We start from the raw sequence: 7,327 nt of genomic DNA, 5'->3' as shown, positions 1-7,327 counted from the left end.
AAATTCCCTCAGAATCAGAAAGCTGGGTCAGGGAGTGAGGTTAACTAGAGGGAAAGTAAAGTTTTAGTCAAGAATCAAATTTATTCAGGGGTATTATGACTTCCTCTTTTGGCATTGAAGCTTTATAAGGAGAGAAACTTTCTTTAATATTCTACTTCAGAAGCTTGCAATTGGTATTATATCCAGAAATTGCCAATCATAATTAACATCATGGTACATCAATTAAGAATACAGTTTGCATGGGAATTTGAAGCCAAATAAGGCTGGCTACAAGTCCTATCCAGAAATCTCCTCTGCTCCCTTTCCCTAAACATATGTAAAATGTATCTAAGGCATATAGGACCACGATATCTTGTCTAGTTTAAAAAAAATCAGACAATGAAAGAAAACAAGCAGTCATAAGACTAACTGACTTAGACTGCCTTGCCTAAATCTGGTAGCAATAATATTTGATTAGGCTGAAAGCTAAAAAAAATAGTTTTCCAATAATAAAAAGTATGGATTTAATGAGGGCAGAAATTTTCATTTATAAATATATTTCTACTTTTCCATAAGATATTTGTGTTTTATACAAAGCACAAACTGATATGACTGTGGTAGCTAACTTTTCAACTTCATGTGCGTGAAACCTAAATAAAATAATCAGACAAGACCCAACCATTCCATTCTTAGAACATAAAGTGCTTGGAATGGTTAGCTTAGACAAGATTTGCTGAAAGTACAAAGGGTTCTGGTGAGAATGGAAAGTTAAATAGAGTGAAATGTATCCCTTAATGCAATTTCTTTAATTATATTCTTCTATTAAAATAAGGTATAAGTGTTCTAAAGTTAAATTTGCTTTTAAGTTTTACATTTCTTTTATCCATTTATCTATTGAATGTGTGTGTGTGTGTTTGTATATACATGTATCAAAGCATTCATTGAAGATAAGATGACAACTTGAACAAGTCATATCTCTCTTTACACCATTTGAACTCAGGTCTTTGGGTTTGGAGGAAAGCAACCTTACCTGGTCAGCCATTTCACTTGCCTGCAATACTAAAATTCTAATGCTGATTTTTTTCTATTGTTTAATTTAATTTATGTTCAAATACTCATTTTATACATAAATTCATTAAATGTAGTCTTATAAAGAACAAGTCTGTCTCACACAAAGTTACTATGCATACATACACATACACATGTGTGTATATATGTGTATATATATATATATGCACATGCATATACATGTCAATATGCATCTGAGATTCTGGCTAGAGAGATTGTTCAGTAGTTAAAGGTGCTTGCCACTGAGGCTAATGACCTGATTTCAACCCTGAGAAGCCACATGGTGCAAGAGAGAAACAACTTCCAAAGGCTGTCTTCTGATACACAGCTGTATTGCAGAACACATACACACATACAGAGAAAGAGAGAGAGAGAGAGAGAGAGAGAGAGAGAGAGAGAGAGAGAGAGAGAGAGAGAGAGAGAATACAATCAACACATAAGAATATTAAATTAATTATCATAACTGGATTTCTTATGTTTAAGAATCTGGAAGAAATTTGAATGAGTAGGCACATGATGAATGCCATACCAAATTTATAGAATGAAAAACATAATTTATAGGAGGAAGAGTAGAGTAGACACAGCAAAAAGAAAACACTACCAAAAACAAACACATATCAATAGTAATCATCCAAATTTTGATATACTGTAAATCTGTACTTGACATAACCAGTACAGCAGTCTAATTGTATCTATATGACCATGGCCAACAGAAGACATGTGTTAGATTTGGCTTCAGTAGGATCAAGACATTTCACTACAGTATTCAGTTTCAAAGTTTGAAGATAGTATGTATTGATGCATAAATGACCCTGTGGTAGCTATTCAAGAAATTTAAAAATAAGGTTTCCACATCATCTGGTATTACTACTTCTATGTATATATCCAAAAGAATACAATAAAATGATTGTACTTATATTCATAGCAGGCAACATTTTTCATAGTGGATAAATCCAGAGCCCACACAAGTATCTACTGAGGATTAAGAAGGTAAGAAAATGGGGTAGACACATGTGGAAATATTATGCAAAATTAAAAATGTAGGGAATGAGTGAGTCTTGAGGACAATGTGCTGATTAAAGAATATCAGTCCTAGAAAGACAAGTGCTAGGTGGTTTCACTTACAAGAGGCACTCAAAGTGTTAACTCATACCTACAGAAAGAATGGCAGTTGAGTAAGGTCAGGAGGAGAGGGATCAGGAGGGGTTACTGTGGAGAAATACAAACTGTCAGTTTTTTATGCTGTAAGGATCTGTGCGAACAGATGGCAGTGATGAAGACAAAGCATTGTGAAAATGTTTTTCACCACTGAACCATGTTTAAAAACTGTCATGATGGTAAAGTTATGTCACAATATCTTCCCACCATTAAAATTTGGAAAAAATTCAAAACACACAGTCTCCATCCCTTGTGCATCTTAGTAGAGTCTGGGAGAAGGGATAAGCAAAGGTAAGCAGCAGTTCTTTGGAGAAGAAGCCTGGAAGCTTGGGACTTGACATTTGTCTGACCTATGTCTCCTGCTATACTGTGTGAGTTTTTGTTTTGTTTTGTTTTCTATTAAAGACTTCAATAAAGGTTTTCTATGAACATGTTTTTAATTATATAACACTGTAATTGTAGGAAAATGTGTAAAGTTTTATTGTGGGAGAAGTAGGCTGATGGAAATTTTAAGATGAAGGGATGCTAAGTGATTGGTGCTTCATTGTACAGGAAAAAATTCAAGAGGAAATGTGTTATTGCAGTGTAGTACTGCACATCTGTAATTGCAGCATTTCAGAGGTTCAGGCAGAGAAATGTGAGTTTTAGGCCAGCCTGGGAGAAATAAGACTCTGTCTCAAAAACCAATCAGCAACATCAAAAGGGGTGTGTGTGTGTGTGTGTGTGTGTGTGTGTGTGTGTGTGTGTGTATGTATGCATTTATCTATATGGTATAGATCATTTACTCTGGCATCAGATGAACTGTGTCCATTTCCAAATACTGAGCAGCTTACTAGAGTTTTCTGTACTATAATTTCATTCTCATTAAAATAAAACCCTGGCAAATACTAATACCAGGTAAATATGTGGCATTGATTTGATTTCATTTCTATACATATGCTCATAAAACTTATCAGGTTTAATAATTAATAATAGTTTCTAAATTTTTGATGAAGCTATTTTTTACAGTATTAAAATAAGAAAAAATGTTAACTGTGTTACAGTAAATAGAGTATTTTTATTTCCAAATCCTTCTCTTCCTATTTTCCCAGAGATAAGCATTCATCTATAAAAACATTTTATTTGTTGAAAGGTCTACAAAGTGTTGGCAAATGCTCTAATACATTGAATGATTAGTTTTTATCTTAGTACTGAATAAAGTGCATTTAAAATAAAGTTGTGGAAGAGAGTCTGAAACAAACAAGAAAAGAAAGTTGAGCAGTTTACCAGAGAGAACAATGCCACATAGGATTAAATAAATCTCTTTTTAATTGCTATGTAGACTTAGAATCATACAATGTGTTGTAGGTAGCTGTGGAAGGAGGGGGAAGAGACAGAGTAATTTATAATAACATATTATCTGGTTTTTGAGTACTAGTAAGTCATTGCCACCTGCTTCACTAGCTCAAAGGCTTATCTATACACATCAAGTGCTTAGTAAACTCACAATAAATTTAATATTGCCTTTTAATTTCAATTATAAAGAGATCAATATATTTTGCATTTTAAAATATTCTGTCTTCAGAACACACTTTGAAAGTGGAAAATGTTGATTACTAAAGGCATAACTTGTTAAAGAACATATTTGGAGAGAATTTTTATAAGCTTTATTTCTTTATTTCAAGAACTGTAGACTGTGAGATTTTGCTCTAACAGTTTGACTGCTACCTTGATGCTGATGGAAGGCATAAGACTCTCTGTTGGTCAGAGACCAAGCCCTTTATCACTCATGCTGCAGTGAATAGTGTTAGCCCTCACTTGGTGTGTTTGTCCAGTCTTCAGACAAAGCCCTATGGTACCTCAGTAAAGAACTCTATCAGCATGTTCAGTTTAAACACTTGTGTTCATTCTTATTTAAAACTCTTTCTTAGAATTGGGAATACTGATTAAAGAGGTATGTATACTCCATGTATAAATACTTACTAAAAAGGCATGCATGCATCTTCACGCCAAAACACATGTACTCATTTATTCAAAAAGCCAATGATAGTAGGCAAATGAAGATATATCATAATGAATATCCAGGAAGGAAGTTTAATTGTTGAGCAGATAACAAAACAGATACATTTATGTTCATTTAGGAAAGTGCTTAGAAAAAGTGTTTAGAGATCTTCTGACTTCAGCTCTGACAAGTAGAGTGGTAAATGGTCATCACTTCTATCTTTAAAATGAGGAAATAGTTAACCAAACTCAAAATCAAATTTTCCTTTACTCCTAAAGGAAATGGACTTACAAACAAAACCACCATCTCAAAAACAAGAGAGAGAGACAGAGACAGAGAGAAATAGAGAGACACAAAGACAAACAGAGATAGACTGACTCTGAATATGAGTCATAGCAAAGACTGATCAGCTTTTATGAGCAGAAACTTCTGGAGTTACAATCTGGTGGACACACTGTGCAGTAAGTTACATGGAATAATTGCTTAAAGCTGACTATAGTATGATAAGTGTGAGACCTGTTGACCAGTCAGTGGAACCCCATTGCTTTTAAGATTTCTCCTTTAGTAACCTTAACAAGTTTTCAAGATGCCTATCTATGAAAACTTCCCATGTTTTAGGCAGAAAAGAAAAAAAGGGGTGAGTTTTTTTAATTTGACTAGAGCAATCTCCTTAGAATAGCCCCCAAATAATGACTGCAAGGCTTTAGATAGCAGTGTGAAGGGCAATTAGTCAATCCAGCCTCTTCTAGTTTTTTTTTAGTAATATGGAATATGTTTCGTCCTCCTGCAGGAGCCATGCCTGTCTTCTCTATATCATTCCAGTTCAGTATATGTACTTCCAAAACAAGCACTTCTTCTAGGTTTTCTACCTCACTTAGAAGAGGGAAAAAATGTGAAATGCATTTCGAGTCAGTCTATGGACCCACAAAAAGTGTGACATTTAATCATGAGACCATGCAAGTTCTCAAATTTTACAACCCATCAACAGAATAGATTGAAAACTGTGATCCAATTTTATGCTGTATACAAGAAATCTATTTAAATGTAAAGACATAGAAAGCAAAGTAATTGTATAGAGAAAATGTAACTGTAACATCAGTAACTGTAACGTGCATTGCAACCCTTAACATGTAGGGCCAAACCATGAGAAGACAGAGTAAACTAAAATGTACATTACTAAGCAAAAGAAGCCACTGGAAGTAGCAACATGTTCCATGACATACTTGTAGGACACGCTGACAAGAGGAAGCTGTGGAGGAAATGAAATCACTGCTGTGCAGATCTTGGTGGAGAGGCTCATGGAGGAAGGGAAGGATGCATAGGAGTTGCATGCAGTATTTGGGGGCAGTAAAAATATTCTGTGTGACACTATGCTCAATACAGTTCTCTAAACTCACAAAATGTGTAATACCTAGCAATAACATGAAGGTACATCATAGGTCTTGATTATGATAGACTATTTTAGATTAATGAATTGTAGCAAACATACCATTCTGGAGGAGAATGTTGACAGTGGAAGAGAATTTTAAATGTGAGAGCAGGAGACACATGGGGAATTTCTGTATCTGTTTCTCAATTTTGCAGTAAACCTAAAACTACTTTTAAAAACACTGAAAAAACACAAGGTTATGGTGATATTTTATTTGTACTGAAATGTGATTTTATTTGTATGTTAATAAATAAAGTTGCCTGGGGGTCAGAGCTAATAGCAAGCCATAGCAGAGCCAGGCATTGGTGGCACACCTTTAATCCCAGCTCTTGGGAGGCAGAGCTAGGCGGATCTCTGTGTGTTCAAGGATACAGCCAGCATGGAGATACATGCCTTTAATCTCAATACCAACCATAGAAGACCTGGAGGTCTGTATAGACAGGCAGTGATGAGGGGGTCCTGTGGTTGGGTTTACAACCAATGAGAAGGCAAAACAGAAAGTCTATATAAAGACAAACACACAGGAGGTAGCTCTCTTGGCTGAAGAGGATCGCTGCAGCAGTGAAGGGTAAGGCTCTTAGTTCTGACCTCTTGGGCTTTCATCTTTGCATTGGCTCTGTGTTTCTTATTTAATAAGATGGTTACATCTACATAAGGTGGTAGACCTTCCCCAGGCAAAAGACCAGCAATTACTAGTCTAGTATTAAGTGGTCAGCCCTGAAAACATAGATATAAATAACATTATACAGCCTGAATAGGTTATATTTAGGAATATAAATATAATATATTCATATATTATATATGCATTTATAATATATGTTATATTGTATAACAGAACACATACACACACACACATATATATATAATGCATATATATAATGCAATACAATTAATAAGAAAGGATACCATGAATTTGAAGGATTGTGGGAAGAGAATATGGGAAGTTTGGAAGGAGGAAAGGGAAGAGAGAAATATAATTATATAATAATCTTAAACATAAAATTAAAAAAACAAGTTAATTTTGTCTTATATCAACAATGAAGAATTAAAATTGGAAATCTAAATCAAATAGATTACTACTTGAAAGCAAAAGTATGAAAAGATTCAAGGGTAAGTGTAAACAAATGCATAGAGTCTATATATAAAAATCCTAGGAACTCTAATGAAAGAAATCAAGTAAGATTTTAATAAATGTCAATTATCACAGAAAAGTATGAGGTTTTACTTCCATTTTTTTTCTGAATGTATCAGCCAGCTTTCTGTCACTATGAACCACACCTGAGAAACTCAATATACACAATGGAATACTACTCAGCAGAGAAAAACAATGACATCATGAGGTTTGCAGGCAAATGGATGCATCTAGAAAAAATCATCCTGAGTGAGGTAACCCAGACTCAGAAAGACAAACATGGTATGTATTCACTCATAGGAGGATTCTAGATGTGGAACAAGGATGACTGGACTGCTACTCACAACACCAGGGAGGCTACCTGGAAAACAGGACCCCAAGAAAGACACGGGGATTGCCCAATGACGGAGAAATGGATGAGATCTACATGAACAGCCTGGACATGAGTGGGGGTAATGAAGGGCGAGGTTCGAGGGAAAGAGAGCTTGGGGGAGCGGGAGATCCCAGCTGGATCAACAACAGAGAGGGAGAACAAGGAATAGGAGACCATGGTAAATGAAGATTTCATGAGACTAGGAAG

At 35.1% G+C, this 7,327-nt stretch overlaps 1 non-coding gene across 1 annotated transcript; it reads right to left on the bottom strand.

Moving 5' to 3' along the window:
• Positions 1–4,930: 4,930 nt before the first annotated feature.
• On the bottom strand, positions 4,931–5,037 carry LOC128098045 (U6 spliceosomal RNA). The gene has a single exon (XR_008214081.1). It is a non-coding gene; the product is annotated as a U6 spliceosomal RNA (small nuclear RNA).
• Positions 5,038–7,327: the final 2,290 nt, after the last annotated feature.

The sequence above is a fragment of the Peromyscus californicus genome, unplaced genomic scaffold (assembly GCF_007827085.1).
Source record: "Peromyscus californicus insignis strain IS unplaced genomic scaffold, ASM782708v3 Scaffold_5__1_contigs__length_169319896, whole genome shotgun sequence".
Lineage (NCBI taxonomy): Eukaryota > Metazoa > Chordata > Mammalia > Rodentia > Cricetidae > Peromyscus > Peromyscus californicus.
The sequence above is the reverse complement of the archived record's forward strand: the minus strand, read 5'-3'. Positions and strand labels throughout refer to the sequence as shown.